Source organism: Mustela putorius, unplaced genomic scaffold, assembly GCF_011764305.1.
Source record: "Mustela putorius furo isolate JIRA1106 unplaced genomic scaffold, ASM1176430v1.1 tig00003845_pilon_pilon_pilon, whole genome shotgun sequence".
In the NCBI taxonomy this organism is placed as follows: domain Eukaryota; kingdom Metazoa; phylum Chordata; class Mammalia; order Carnivora; family Mustelidae; genus Mustela; species Mustela putorius.
In genome coordinates, this window is record NW_025421998.1 from 84,775,801 (window position 1) to 84,792,023 (window position 16,223).

The following is a 16,223-nucleotide window of genomic DNA, read 5'->3' on the forward strand; positions in this document are numbered from 1 at the left end:
CAGAGTAGAACAAGGAGGGAAGGCAGCGTGGCCCAGAGGGTGACTGGGCCATGGGTTGTCCACATGGTTATTGTCTAAAGGCCATGGCAAATGTTAAAGAAAAAAATTATTTTGACACCGTTTTTTTTTTTTTTTAAGATTTTACTTATTTATTTGACAGAGAAAGAGCACAAGAAGGGGGAGCAAGAGAAAGAGAAGCAGACTCCCCACCAAGCAGGGAGCCCAATGTGGGGCTTGATCCCAGGAGCTTGGGATTATGACCTGAGCCGAAGGCAGACACCCAACTTAACTGAGCCACCCAGGTGCCCCTTTGTTTTTGTTTTTAGATTTTTAAAATTTATTTGAGAGAGGGAAAGGGAGAAAGCACAGGAGGGGAAAGGGAGAAGCAGGCTTCCTCTGAGCAGGGAGCCTGATGCGGGGCTGGATCCTAGGACCCCAAGATCATGACCTAAGGAAAAGACAGATGCTTAACCGACTGAGCCAACCAGGTGCCCTGGACACTTGTTAAATATGGTGGGGAGGACTTTATTCAAGATGACTGTAGTGCTCACTTTGGCAGTACATACACTAAAACTAGAGCAATGGAAGATTAGCATGGCTCCTGGGCAAGGCGGACACGCAAATTGGTGGAGCATTCCATATTTTAAATAAGTCAAAATGAGAAAGACAAATACTGTCCTCTCATTTATACATGTAATCTGAAAGAGCCAAACTCACATAAACAGAGAGTACAGTGGTGGTTTCCAGGGGTGGAGGCTGGGGAAAATGAGGAGATGTTGGTCAAACTTTCAGTTGAGTAAGTTTTGGGTCATCTAATGTACAACATGGTGACTGTAATTAACAATGCTGTTACAATTACACAGTTAAAAGCTGCTAAGAGTAAACCTAAAATGTTCTCATCACACACAACAAAATAGAAATCATGTGAGGTGGGACATGTGTTAACTAATCTTATTGTGGTAATCTTTCACAATATATATGTGTATTGAGTCACCATGTTGTACACCTTAAACTTATACTATAAAGTTGGGATTATAACTCAATAAATTTAAGATTGAAGCATTAAAAAAATAACTAGGCCACAAAGTGCTAGAAAAGAAAATAAATCTATCAACCATACCTTGGAGAGAAAATAACTATTATAATAGGGGTTAAATCTATTGCAATAGGAGAGAAAGGTCAAGTTCAACTCCAAATACAGCAAGAACAAGTTGTGATTGATAGCCAAGGAGCAGAGGAAGGGGGTCAGTGAATGGAAAATTACTAGCAGAGACATCAAAGGGTAGGGGGATTCCTGCTAACAGGATTCTTGCTAAAGGCAGCCAAGGACTCAGACATCAAAGATAGCGGATGAAAAACTTGACCAGATATCAAGGGTCGGGGGTTCTCAATAAACTTACTTAGCAGGATTCTTACCCAAATTGGGCCAGACACCAAAGTTGCGATCTGGTCTTAAAGAGGGCTCAGAGGAGCCTGACTAAAGTTGGGTCAGAGTCTTTACTGACCGTTAGCCGAAATCTAGACATGCACGGGGTTGGGCTTTCCAGGTAAGTGGGAACCCCAGCGGTGGGGTATTCAGGCCGGCCTTAGTAGATGGGTGGTCGTTCTGGAGACCCTTCTCCAGGTGGATAGCAGAACCCCAGCTGGGATATAAAGAAGGCCCCGATTCCCGAGAAGAGGGCCGGCTAGCGAAGAGAAGATAAACAGCAGGAACTGTAGTCACTGGGCTAGAGTTCAAAGAAGGGCTTAAGTCTTGGGGAAGGACTTCGGTATTACAAATAAGATAAAGACTGCAGCCTGATAATAAGGACTAAGCCCTTCATGACTCACTGGCAGAGGGACCACAAGATAGGACTTTGGTTACTCCCGCTAATAGTAGCTTTCTTAACTGATTGCAGCACAGGAACCTGGATTGCCGCCGGGGGGAGGGGGGGCAATGTGGGAGTCCCGACCACTGGAACAAGGCCACTAGAATCCAGGACATGGGGTGACATTTCTGAGCTTATTTGTGGAGACTGTCTCGTTCAGGTTGCCTGAATAGGTCTGAGGCCATGAGCCAAAAGCAGGACTTCAGGAGATACTCAAGCATCAACCTTTTCCATGAAAACTTCCCTTACTCCTCGACACCCTCCTGACTTCGTTCTCTCAGACAGACAACCCCCCCCCCCAAAAAAAAAACAAGCTCAAAATACAATAGCAAGTTGTAGGGACAGGATTTAGACCCACATTGTCATGCTTCAGAGTTTGGGCTCTTAATTACAATGATCTTAGCCATTATTCTCTGAAGATGAAAGATCCTGATTTCAAGGTAAGTCCATCACCACCTCTCACACAGCCATCAGGCATGCCCCAAGCAGATATAATCTCACCAGGAAACGGAGGATGAGGGCTATTTTCCAGATAACAGAATAAGGACCCATGCCCCAAATGTTTTGCTTATGCATCTAGAATATAAACCAATGACATTATTATCTGAAGAGTCATAACAGAGACAGCTACTTTTCTTGTCCATGGGGCTAGAGCCGATTGAGAGGGTAGGAGATAGTGAGGGATAGAAGAAGGAATTAGGATTAAGTTAAAGCAGGGATTATCGATATGAGACAGGGTAATCTGTGAGTACATCAAAGCAAAACAGAGGCCAAACACAGGTGGGAGGATATCCAAAGCCAGAGAAATCAGGGAATCAAAGGAATAAGGCAACGACATAGTAGGGGAGCCACAAAAGTACAGCCAAGCACGTTGGAACTGGATTACTGAGCAAGGAACAATACCTATGAGGTGGCAGGCAGTTCATGAAACCAGGGCAGCAAGCACTAGTTGTGGCTGGGTGTTGCTTGCATGCAGAGCCTGGTGTGAGCTGTCAGGATGGGGTCCCTGGGCTGCTATCCAGTCCCTTCATCAGTCTCCCCTTGCTGCACGGGATAAAGTAGGCTACCTCTGATTTTCATGGTAGAAGGTTACAACCTGTTAGGGTAGCTTGCTTGAGGGGAGGCATGGAATTCTTGGGCTTTCCTCCTATCTGTGGTCCCTTCACGCAGCTAAATGATCAGCACTGTCCCCTGTCCACTTACTTCAAGCATCACAATTCTTGGCAAGATCTGCGATGCAGACATATGGAATGGAAATGAGGGTCTAACTGAGATGGATATGGGAAAGAAGAGTATCACCCAGGAGGTAATTTGGAGAGGGGGTGGTGAGTGGGGGACGGGAACTGTGCCCACAGGGTATGCAGTCTCAAACTCTGAACCAGTATCTGCCTTCCAGGAGTGGTGTGGTTTTGGTGGGAGAAGAAAGGAACCAGGAGGTTAAATTTGAGCCAACAATAAGAGCAACAATAGTACTGAGAATAGGCAACATTTAGAGAATACTTGTTATGTGCCAGGCACCGAAGTAAGCATTTTATGAGGATTATTACCCTTCACAAGCCTGCAAAACAGATATGTTCCCAATTTTATAGATGATGAAACTGATGGACAGAGAAATTAAATGACCTACTCAAGGTCACACAGCTGGTGAGTATGGGGGAGCTGGGTCTTGGGTTTTGTCTGGCCACAAAGATGTTGTTTTTACTGTGATGATGATAATGTTATCCATGTTCTTAATGGAGAGCAATTAGATAAGAACTTGGGAGATCCAAATACCAAACTCAGTCCAGAGACCAGAGGACTGTGTTAGTGGGAAATGGAGCCAAGAATCAGAGATGGGAGTCATTAAGCTGGGGAGGGTCCCCGCTGTTGAGTGGAGAGCCTCAGCTTGTCTGCAGTGGTCAGCTTGGCCAACTTATCCATAGATCAGGCTGAAACTCAGGGTGGTCTTTTGAAGAAAAGGGGATGGGTGGGAACTGGGGGAACTGGGAACTTGGCTGGAAGGGCTGGTGAGGGTAGAAATGAGCTCTTCAGTGTCCAGGAACAAGAGACAGTAGTGACTCAAGCAGTGAGTTGGATGGCCCAGGATGTGAGTGGAGAGCTAGAGAGGACACTGCCAAGGAAACCAGAAGCAACCACAGCTCTTCCCCATTCCCACCCCTTTCTCTCAGGACAGAGAACTGTCTCCCCACAGATCCCAGTGTTTCCAAAACAGCAACCCCATTCATGGATTGTGGAATCAATTTAGAGGGTTGTGACTAGCATTTATTAAAAAATAAATAGAAAATAACAGTGCATGGCACATAATAAGGGTAAGCATTGTTTTTGTTTCAGTGTGTGAGGACTGAGTTGCAATGCAAAATGTGTTTCTTACCATGGTAAGATACAAAATAAAAGCCATGGCTCTGGAGTAGCTTTCTTTGTAGATTTTTCTGGATCAGCCAACTATTCCACTAAGTTAGAGAATTGCATTCCCGACTGCTGTATGCAAGTACTTAGTAAATCTTCACCCATACCGTAGGATGGGCCAAGTGTCTAGATTAGTGAAAAGCTTGAATTAAATTATACTACTTTAAAAGAACTTTAGGTTTATTATTTTCAAATAGAGTAAGTGGAAGCCAGCTAACCAACTGTTGCCTGGTACACAGGGCTAGGTTTTGCCTTGATGAATAAACAAGTGTAATTTGTAATTGACATTTCAAAGAAGGCTTCCAAACAGGCCAGCCTTTGTTTAAATCATAATTACCCTGTTTGTATGTAAAGGGATACTTCTAAAGCTTTTCAAAACAACTGGCTCTTTTAAGTAGATAATTATTCCCCTTCCAATCTTGTTTACACTATTCAGAACTTCAGTGAACTTTTTTTTTCCACACATAGTACAAAGGTTAACTTCAGCCAGCCCTTCCTCAAATTATCACAAATTCCCAATTAGTAAATTCTAAACAGCGTTTCCCTGTAACAATATACCAAAGACTTGTATGATGTATTCTTTATTGCTTTGAATAACGTCTGACAAGTTTCCAAGTACCAGGCCACCTGGATATTCTCTATCTGTCAGGAACATGTGGTCACAGAGGTGCAGGGCAGGGTAAGAGAAACACAAATTATGCACAAACATGCAGGGGTGGTGAAGGAGACAAAAGGGAGAAATGTCTTTTATTTAATTAATTTATTTATTTAGTCTCTATTACAAATCCACTGAACTGCACATTTATAGGCCTTTTTAGTGTAAAGAAGAGCCACACTTCATATCTAAATTCACAAAGGCTACAGATAAAAACAGAAGACTGAACTTTAAATTTTTTTATTTATTTATTTTTGGTATGTAGACTGGAAGTTATTAGAGAGACCTTGAGGGGTTGGCAGAGGATAGCTGTATTATGAAAAAAATTATACTTGTCCTGTTTTGAATAACTTATTCCTCGTTGCAGATTCCAACTCAGTGCACCAAAGGACATGCATGACATTTTTTTTTTAGAAAACAAAACTGTTAATAATCCCAGGCCACGCTCCTTTCTGGTTCTTACCTTTTATCTTGGGAGTTTGGCCTCTGCCATAGATGGTCCCTCAGGCTGCCTTATTACCGGGGCCTGTTGTCTATTATTGTGTTCGTTTATTAGGGCTTTCTGTCACCATGAAGTTTCGTGTGTTCGAAATCTTGATTTAGCAGTGAGAGTATCAGGTGGGGAGCCAACTCTGCTACTAATTAGTATAAATCAGGAGAGGGAGGCAGGGAGATAAAAACCAGGTCCCTCGGGGAGGAGTCTGCAGCCAGAGTTGGGAAGACAGACTAACAAGTCAGAGAGTTGAGAGCGGGGACGAAGAGACTGGAGAAAATGCCACCTGGGGGCAGGGGCTTCTTGTCTCTTCTCTGATTGCCCCCCTTCAGGCCCAGAAAGCATCTGTGGGAGCCTTTATTCTTGCCCTTGTCCGCAGGTGGTTCACTCAGGGGCACGGGAGCTAACCCTGGAAAGGGAAATTTGCTGGTGGAGGCAATCAGAGAAAAGCTTCTTTGTCTTATAAAGACCTGCACAGGAAAGAAATGGTCCCTTTTCGTCTGGTGAACGATGACTAGTTCACACATGATGGCTGCAATGGTGACAGCCCCCTGTGTCCTTAAGTGTATGGGTCTGAACACATCAGAGCAAGAATATGGAAGAGACGGAGGAGACTAGGTCGTGAGCCGCTGAATTAACAAATTCTGGAAACATCCTTTTTTTGGACTTCTTTTTGGGCAAGAAAATTACCCTATTAACCATTTGAAGTTGGTTTTTCTGTGACTCGCAGCTAATATGACGTCTTAGCCATCTTCTTGTCCTTTATGGTTCTTAGAGCAGCTCTTTTTTTTCTTTTTCTTTTTCTTTTTGAGAGAGAGAAAGTGCATGTGGGAGGGGGGACAGAGGGAGAGGGAGAGAGAGGATCTCAAGCAGGCTCCATGCCCCAATGCGGAGCCTGACCTAGGGCTCTGTCCCACAACCCTGAGATAATGATGTGAGCCGAAATCAGGAGTCAGATGCTTAACCGACTGAGCCACCCAGCGCCCCTTAAAGCAGCCCCTTTTACCTAGAAGAGAAACTGCACATAAAGTGCTTGTGCTCCTTTGATGGGGCCTGGACTTGGCCTTTGACAATGGTGGTGAGAGCTATTAATCACTGAGAAATTCCGGCAGTTTCTACTCCCCCTGATTCTCACGAGTATTGTGTATGGTGTGATCATGCCTGTTCTCATCTCACTTTCACCCCATCCAGGCACGGGTTTGGTAGGATGTCCTTCCTATCAGGGTCCCTTCCTGCGAATTTGGAACTGGAACCAGGAAAGAGATCTCTAGGAACTGGACTTAAAGCAGATTTTTAGGGCTAATATTGCCCCTCATGTACCTAGGGACCCAGAAAAAGCAGGTTTTCACTGAAGGATAAAAATCAAACCAACAGGGATGCCTGGGTGGCTCAGTCGTTTAAGCCTCTGCCTTCAGCTCAGGTCATGATCCCAGGATTGTGGTATCAAGCCTGTGTAGGGCTCCTTGTTCCGCAGGGAGCTGGCTTCTCCCTCTCCCTCTACTTGCCTCTTCCTCTGCTTGTTCTCTCTCTCTGTCAAATAAATAAATAAAATCTTAAAAAAAAAAAAAATCAAACCAACAGAGAAGGGCAGACAGATGTGACGGATGGTTTTCAAGTCTCTGGTTCCGGTTAATTCCTAAGGCCCATTTGTTTACACACTCAGGCATCATATACTTCACTAGCAGATTCTTATAATATTTTCCCTTTTTTGCTTAGTCTAGCTCAAGTGGGTTTCTATTACTGGAAACCCAAAGAATCATTTAAACAGTGGTGTCCTGGTAAATGCTTAACAATTGGCTCTGATTGTTAAAAGCCCTGATTTTGTAGCACTTGCTGATTTGCATGATATAAATACTCCCACTCTTGCTCATTTCAGCTACCAAAGTGGCATGAGTGAACGTGGAGTTGGGAAGAGATGAGTGCGTTGACTGGGGAACCAGTCTGAGACAGCTCTGGCACATTGCTGCGTAAAGGATAACACACATCACACACGTTGCAGAAAATCCCTGTTATACAGAAGGTTCAGGAGTATATACTGGTGACTGCTAAGTTGGGAATACTGGAATTAAGAGTTTTTAATTAATTTCCAATGTGCAGAGTCTTGGGGCTCAGGGAGTAGAGCAAGTAGGATTAAGTTTTTAAATAACATTGAAAAAAATTTTTTTTCAGTATAATCACGATTTGGGTGTATTGGGACTCTGGGAGGTAGGGGACTTGAACCAAGGAATGGAAAAAGGCTGGGAGTGCATGTGGAAAGACGAGGAAGAAGGTGACCTTCATGAGGACAGGATCCAAGCCTTGACAAAAAGGAGAAGGTCACTTTCTGCAGGTGAGCAGTGGCATTCTTGGGGTGAGAAGGCAAGGCCACCTGGTGTTCCAGGTCCCACATCAACAAAAGACTCAATTAGATCATTTGGCTATCTCCTGTAAAATCTCCTGATCTGCTTTGTTTTTGACTAAAAGCCTTTTATTACACAATTAAAGATAAGAAGATATAAAATGTATTATGCTGGGGTGGAACAGTCCTTTTATTATGAGGGAGGTCAAATAATAAGAGTAAGTCTGACATTAGATCCTTCCCTTCCTTGGTGAGGGGAGGTTGCTGGGTGTGGAGAAAGATGGCTCCCAGCCTTTAAGAAGCCCCAACCTAACTACCTTTCCACACTTGCCTCCTCTCTCTGAAACGCCAGTCTCCAAATCTTCATATGTTGGACTCTTCAAATATTGAACCCCTCCTCCATGTTAAGGCCTGTCTTCTGTGGCTCTTCCAGGCAGGCTGGTTCCCACAGTTAAGACCCTTATTGTAGCCCTGATCCTAGCCGACTATAATGAACCCCCAACCTCCTCTTTATGTTTTATGATCAAATAACTGGAGTTTTTGGACATTATGCACGGATACTCCTAAACTCCCAGAACTTGAATTTTTGTACTTGAGGTCATGAATGAACATTTCAAACAACTGCATTTGTTTACTTTCAAGGGCATCGATATCTCTGTGCATCGATGTTTATACATGTATTCAAATATTTAGTCCTTGACATTTATACATGGCAAAGTGAATGTGTTGATGTTAGTGATAAGAAGGGTAGATTTTATAGGGTTAATTCAGTTGAGACAAAGCTGGAAATCATTAGACATCCTGGAAGTGGTGGATTTTAGTATCAATTACGTATTTGGATGTAAGCCTGTTGACTCTGTTCATTTGTGGGAAAAAGAGAGATAAAAATTAAAGAACATGTATAAAATGCTGAAAAACATATTCCTGGAGAATATATCTGAAAGGTGATGTGAACTAATTCCTTACATAAAAATTAATTCCAGATGGGACAAAATTAAAAGATAAAACAAGGAAACCACAAAAGTACTAGAAAAAAACACTAGTAAAAAATTTCCTAATCTTAAAGTTGGGAAGACTTTTCAAGCATAATATAAACAAAACCCAGAAGCCTTAAAAGAAAAGACTTTACTTGGACTGCACACAAGTATTTAAACTTCTGGAGAGAGAGAGAGGGAGAATGAGAGAAAAAAAAGTCAGTAAATATAGTGAAAAGGCAAAGGCAAAGAGGGAAAATTTTTGGAACACAAAATTAGGGCTAGCCCTAATATCCCCAAATTATAATGCGTTTTTAGAATAAAGATAAGGCCGAAGGCGTTAGTACCAAAATGGTCAGCAGAATTGAATAGAAAGTTTACCGAAGAGGAACTCTAAATGATTCTAAATGGTACACAAAAGGATGATCAACTTCACAAATAATTAAATACAAAGGAAAACAAAGTATTTTTCTTATTTTAGACTGACATAGGTCCAGTGTTTGATGATACCAGCATTGGAAAGAAGACCCTTTGGAAGCAATGTTGGTGGGAATGATAATTGGTATAATTTCTTTGGAGGGCAACCTGGGAATATAAAAAATGCTTGTGCTCTGAAACCTAGCACTCTACTGCTAAGAATTGGTCTGACACATGTGTGTGTGTACACCCACACAAAATAGGTACATACTGATGGATAGTCGTTGAAATATTGTATCTGCTTAGATTCCCAAGTTCCCAGAATCTGCTTTTTAGTTATTTATATTTTGTTTTTATTGCCCTCGACCCGCAAGGACGACAAGAAGCCCCAGTTCAGATGTATCTTCTCTCTATTTCCGCCAAGTCTACACACTTATATACGTTTACATGACCAATCAGCGAGCAGAGTACAGGAGGGAGCGAATCAGGCTGTGCACCTAAACGAACAACTTCGCTAGCAACCAATGCTGTTTACTTCCTCTTTGGGCGTTCCACTTAGTCTCACGAGGCAATCCTAACCTGGCAACTAGCCAGGCGCCATCTTTTAATGGCGGAGGCCGCCCTGGCCAGGGGCCTGCCTCCGACAGTTTTTATTTTTTTAAGTAAGCTCCATGCCCAGCATAGGGCTGAACTCATAATCCTGAGATCAAGAGTTGCATGGTCTACCGACTAAGCCAGCCAGGCGTCACCTGGAATCTTCTTCTTAAAAATGACATCTTTATCATGTTGTTTTCTGATTAGAAGTACTTGGGTACATTCTAAGAAACTCACAGAACACAGTTATGTTAAAAAAGAAAGTAAATCCCACCCCAAAGATGATAACTGCTAATAGGTCCGTGCACATTATTTCCAGACCATTTTTGTGCATAAACATGTATAATGAGCTTGAATCTTGCTTTTCAAACCTAACAACTGAATAGATTTAGACAAATATTTGAGATCTACTTCTCCTCATCCTAACTCTTACTATTTGCTATCGGAAACTCAGGAGCTGAATACATTCAGAAAACTTGGTATCCTTCACCATCTGAATTCACTACACATATTTGAACTCTCGCTCTCGGAATTTAGAGATAAATAAATTCGGATAGCCAGGGATCATCGTACAAATATTTTTTCTCTTACAAAAGAAGAATTGTAATATATGCTATTCAACAACTTGCACTTTTTTGTTTACACATATATTTTTTACACCATTCCATGTTAGTTCATAAAGATCGATCTTATTTTTTAATGCCCACATAGTTCTCCACTGTAGAGTTATATCATAATTTATTGAGTGAGTTTCTTTTTGATGAGCATTTACTAGTAATCTAAGTATATACAGTAATATAGAAAGATGTCCCAATAATACATATATATTTTTTCTCTTCCCTTCCTGCTCTGAGAGTGTCTGACTGTGGATCCACTTTTAATTTAGAACTACATGGTTCGGCTCTTAATTATAAACTAGATTATAATTATACTTTTAATGTATGCGTGTTTATTTCATCTCTCCACATACTGTAAATTGTGAGCTCTTCGGAACAAGAAGTTATCTTCACTTCTGTGTCTTCCAAAATGCTCATAAAAATATTGGGCACAGACTTAGGCAGGTTTTCAAAAAGTTATACATAATGTTACCCTCTGACCGCACAATCCATTCTTTTTAAACACAGTTTTTGAATCTGATTTAAAATTTGTTTTATATCAATTGCATTTTTTACTTTCTATCCTTTGACCTCCTTCACCCAAACAAAATTTTTACCTTAAAAAGTAAGTTGGACAGGGGACACCTGGGTGGCTCAGTTGGTTAAGCAGCTGCCTTCAGCTCAGGTCATGATCCCAGCGTCCTGGGATCGAGTCCCACATCGGGCTCCTTGCTCAGCGGGGAGCCTGCTTCTCCCTCTGCCTCTGCCTGCCATTCTGTCTGCCTGTGCTCGCTCTCTCCCCCTCTCTCTCTCTGATAAATAAATAAAAATCTTAAAAAAAAAAGTAAGTTGGACAGTATGTATAACCTGTGTAAAATTCTGTGAAAGGAAGAAATAAGCTGGTTAATATAGATAGAAAAAAAAATTTTGACTGGTTACAGTCATCAGAGATAGAGATTGGGATAAGGGAGTGTGGGCAACAAGAGAGGTAGTACCTTTTTTGTTACAGTTTTTAATAATGTTTAAATGTTTTTACTATGCAAATATTATTTGAGAAGCAGAGAAAGTAAATATAACAAGTATACAAAGATACCATAAGCATGTTCCTTGTAACAGGCTTTGAATAGTAAAAAATTGGATGTCGTAAATAAGAATTGGTTGAATAAGTTCTAATCCATCCATATAGTGGAATACAATTCAGCTCTCCCCAGAATACAGTTATCAAGTCACACTCACAAAAATAAGGGAATCTGGGTGGTTCAGTCGATTAAGCGTCTACCTTCAACTCAGGTCATGATCCCAGGATCCTGGGATGGAGTGCCACGTTGGAATCCTTGCTCAGTGGGGAGCCTCTTTCTCCCTCATCTCTGCTCCCCTCCAACTTGCACATGAGTGTGTTCTCTCAAAAAAATAAATAATTTAAATCTTTAAAAAATAACCAATAATAATATGTTCTTTTATAGCTAAAACTGTTAATTATTTCTAGGAGTAATTTAGCTTTCAGAGTTATTTCAATAATGTTTCAATTCTTAATAAGCAGCATGAATTACTTTTTCAATTCAGATAAAAGGCTCTTACTTAGTCCATGTTGAAATTAAGGATTTTATGATTTTTTTTTTAACCTCTTTAACTATTCTATCCTATTAAATCAGGTAAGTCTACTTTTAACTTTTATGCATTATAGCTTTTTGTAAGTCTCAGGAAACTATAGTGTGTTTTAGTAGGAGACTGTTTGTTTAGATGCCTTTTTTTTTTTTTTTGGGTCTAGACAGTGTCACACAGTAGAAATTTAAATCTAAGCTATATATGTTATCTAAAATTTTCTAGTGATTGGGGGTGCCTGACTGGGGGTTCAGTCAATAGAGTATGTGACTCTTGATCCTGGGGTCGTGAATTCAAGCCCCATGTTGGAAGTAAAGATTACTTAAATAAAACTTCAAAAAAAAATGATAGAAGGAGACAGGCGCAATTAATTCTAATAATGTTTTATTAACCCAATATAGCTATACTATCTAATCTATACTAGCTATACTATCTAATAAATGCTATCATTTGACATGTAATGAATATAAAAATCATTAATGAGATATCTTATATTCTAACTTTCATACTAAGTCTTTGAAATCTCATGTGTGTTTTACCATCATAGCATATCTCAATTTGGGTGCTGAATTTTCAGCAGTTAAAATGTCTTACCAAGAGGTGCCTGGGTGGCTCAGTAGGTTAAAGCCTCTGCCTTCAGCTCAGGTCATGATCCCGGGGTCCTGGGATCAAGCCCCACATTGGGCTCTCTGCTCAGCAGGGAGCCTGCTCCCCCACCCCCGCCTGCCTCTCTGCCTACTTGTGATCTCTCTCTGTCAAATAAATAAATAAAATATTAAAAAAAAAAGACTTACCAAAACATTGTAGTGTATTTAAAGGAAACATATTTTACACTGCTTTAGGTCTTAAATTTAAGTTAAAATTAATTAAAATAAAATTTAAACATTCAGTTCCCCTGTCATACTAGTCACATCTCAAGTGGCCATAAGCTATACTTAGCTGGTGGCTGCATTATTAGTGCAGATAAAGAACATTTCCATCATTATAGAAGGTTTATTAGACTGTGCTGGTCTAGACATTGAGCTCTTGGCTGATAAAATCTTATTCATCTTTGGAGCCCTATTACTTAATGGTGGTGGTCATTCAGGAGATAGTCCATAAATAAGAGATTTATTCATGGATCCTGAACTGAGGTGACCGTAAATGGGAACCTAATGCAGAAAGAGAAGGGTGAGAACACAAATCTTCAGAGCTTGGCCTTGGGTGGCTCTGTTGACTTCTGGCTGAGGAAGGACAAATAGTTATTATACTGGAGGTCTTTTGAGCTCGGTGTTGCAAACAGTTAATGACGTATAGAGTCTGTTCTCCCCAACTGACTTAATATAAAAAAGAATTTATGGGGGTGCCTGGGTGGCTCAGTGGGTTAAGCCTCTGCCTTCAGCTCAGTTCATGATCCCAGGTTCCTGGGATCGAGCCCCACATTGGGCTCTCCGCTCAGCGGGGAGCCTGCTTCCCCCCCCCCCTCTGCCTGTCTCTCTGCCTACTTGTGAGAGAGAAAAAGCTCTCTCTGTCAAATAAATAAATAAAATCTTAAAAAAAAAAAAAAGAATTTATGTAATGGACTTGCAGACCTAAGCAAGAGTAAAGACTGTCTTTGGAAGACGGTGGGGCGCCCAGAGTAAACTTGATCCCACTGGATCCACATAATGGTCGTTTGCTGTTGGCAGGAGGGGGCAGCAGAGAGCTTCTAGGGCCGTGCGCTCTTGGGAGCCCCGAAGTACTCATAGGTGGGGAAATGGAGTATTAGGGTGAACTCAAATCAGGAACTCAAAACCAAAAGGAAAGCCAGCCTAGTAAGCTCTGTATCAAGAGGGACGCCAAACCAAGTTGAGACCAAGGTCTAAGAAAAGAGGGTAGGGTCTGTAGTTTCCTACCCCACCTCAGAGGGAGATTTGGTCTTCCTTCCTTTCTTCCTTCCTTCCTTCCTTCCTTCCTTCCTTCCTTCCTTCCTTTCTTTCTTTCTTTCATTTAAATTTTAAGCCAAATGAGGGAAATTAAAATTACTGTTAGCCACAGAGAACATTTGGGAATTTTTGCAACCAAATCACTAGGTTAACTTTGGGGGGTATTTCTTTGCTATATCATCCTTTTTCTTTTCCCTGCTATATAATTTGAACATGTGTTTTGTAAGTGGTATGTAGGTATTTATTTATTTTTAAGTGGCTCTTTTTTTTTAATTAAAAAAAAGATTTTATTTATTTATTTTTGTGTGTGTGAGAGAGAGAGAGCTCATGAGCACGAGAGGTGGGGAGGGGCAGAGGAAGAAGCAGACTCCCAGCTGAGCAGGGAGCCAGATGCTGGACTAGATCCTATGGCCCTGAGATCATGACCTGAGCTGAAGGTAGACGCTTAAACGACTGAGTCACCCAGGCACCCTGTAAGTTTTTAAAAAAAACTTAATATTCTGTGAATCTCTTTCCTTGTCTTTACATATTCTTAGTATTCTTGTACAACATCATTTTAAAATTAAATTAAAATTTATTTTTAAATTTTTATCATTGTTAGTTGATGTACGATGTTATATTAGGTTCAAGTGTACAACATAGTGCTTCGACAATTCTATACATTACTCTATGCTAACCATGATAAGTGTAGTCACCATCTATCACCAATACAATGTTACTAAAATATTATTGATCATATTCTCGGGGCCTCTGGCTATCTCAGTCAGAAGGGCATGTGACTCTTGATCTCAGGGTCATACGTTTAAGCCCCATGTTGGGTGCAGAGATTACCTAAAATAAATAAATACAATTTAAAGAAAACAGTATTATTAACTATAGTCTTTATGCTGTACTTTTCATCTCAGTAACTTATTTACTTTATAACTGGAAGTTTGTATCTCTTAACCTCCTTCACTTACAACATGATTTTTAATGGTCCCCTCATCTTTGTTTGGTGTAGATTTGCTCTGCCTGATTTAACCAATTGCCAGTTAGAAGACATTAGGATTTTTCCAATTGTTCACTGTTCGAAATAATATAAGTACTAGGTAAATCTTTGTGCTTCTCCATAATGCTTTTCTTAGAATAAATGTCTAAAAGTAGAATTGTTAGGAGTTAGTTGGACAGTTAGGGCAGGGCCAGAGTCCCCACCAAGAAAATATGGAGTTAGGGCAGCTAAAATAAAACAGCACAGACATCCTGTTTGCAGCTTAGACAGGACCTCACTACCATGCTGCTCTGCAACCTTTGCAGAAATGACTTCTGCAAAACGTTCTAAAATAAGACAATGTATCACAAAGCATTTGTCAATATCACTGGCAAGGGCAGTTAAGACATAAGCCCCCGGATGTCAGCAAAAAAAAAGACCGGCAGCACATGGACACGAACGTACGAGGTAGACAGATAACGTGACCAAAGCCCTAACTGGCACAACTCAGCACACTCTGATTGCTTAAGATAGTTCTGCAAAAGAGCTCATAAAAACCCCTAAACTTAGAAACTCGGGGGAGACCCTTTCGGATCCCTTTCCCTCTCAGTGAGCTTTATACTTTTGCTCAATAAACTTTGCTTTGCTGCCTACCCCTTTTCATCTGGTCTACCTCTTCGCTCTTCTTTGAAGCAGCATGACCAAGAAAGGCGGGCACTAAAGGCAGAGAAATTCTGAAATAGAATGTTAGGTGCAGAGGCACATATCTGTATGTTTTTGGCTTTCAGTTGCCAAATCCCTTGGAAATCTTTGGAAGTCTCTACCAGTGTACACTCTTCCACCAGTACCCATTTTCCCAAACCTTCTACCAATTTTGGGTAGTATTAAAAATAAGCGAGGAGACAACCATCTCCCACAACCAAAAAAACCCAACAACTTTGCCAACTTGACAGGTGAAAAACCAAAAGAAAGCAAAAAAAAGTGATGTCATTTTCAAAAATAGCATTTCTTTGGTTACTAGATATTGAACATTTTTAAAAAATGGTCATATATTGTGTGTGTGTGCCTATTTTTTTTCTGTCCATTTCTTTTCTTCTTTTTTTAAAAGATTTTATTTTATTTATTTTATTTTTAAAGATTTTATTTATTTATTTATTTGACAGACAGAGCTCACAAGTAGGCAGAGAGGCAGGCAGGCAGAGAGAGAGAGAGAGAGAGGTGGAAACAGGCTCCCTGCTGAGCAGAGAGCCCCTATGTGGGGCTCAATCCCAGGACCCTGGGATCATGACATGAGCCGAAGGCAGAGGCTTTAACCCACTGAGCCACCCAGGTGCCCCAAGATTTTTTTAAGTAACCTCCACACCCAACATGGGGCTCAAATTCACATCCCTGAGATCAAGAGTCGCACC

General features: G+C 41.0%; 1 non-coding gene across 1 annotated transcript; it reads left to right on the forward strand.

Annotated features, from left to right (window-relative positions):
- The first annotated feature begins 543 nt into the window (after window positions 1-543).
- On the forward strand, window positions 544-646 carry LOC123387104. Its single transcript, XR_006601464.1, has one exon. It is a non-coding gene; the product is annotated as a U6 spliceosomal RNA (small nuclear RNA).
- The last annotated feature ends 15,577 nt before the right edge of the window (window positions 647-16,223 follow it).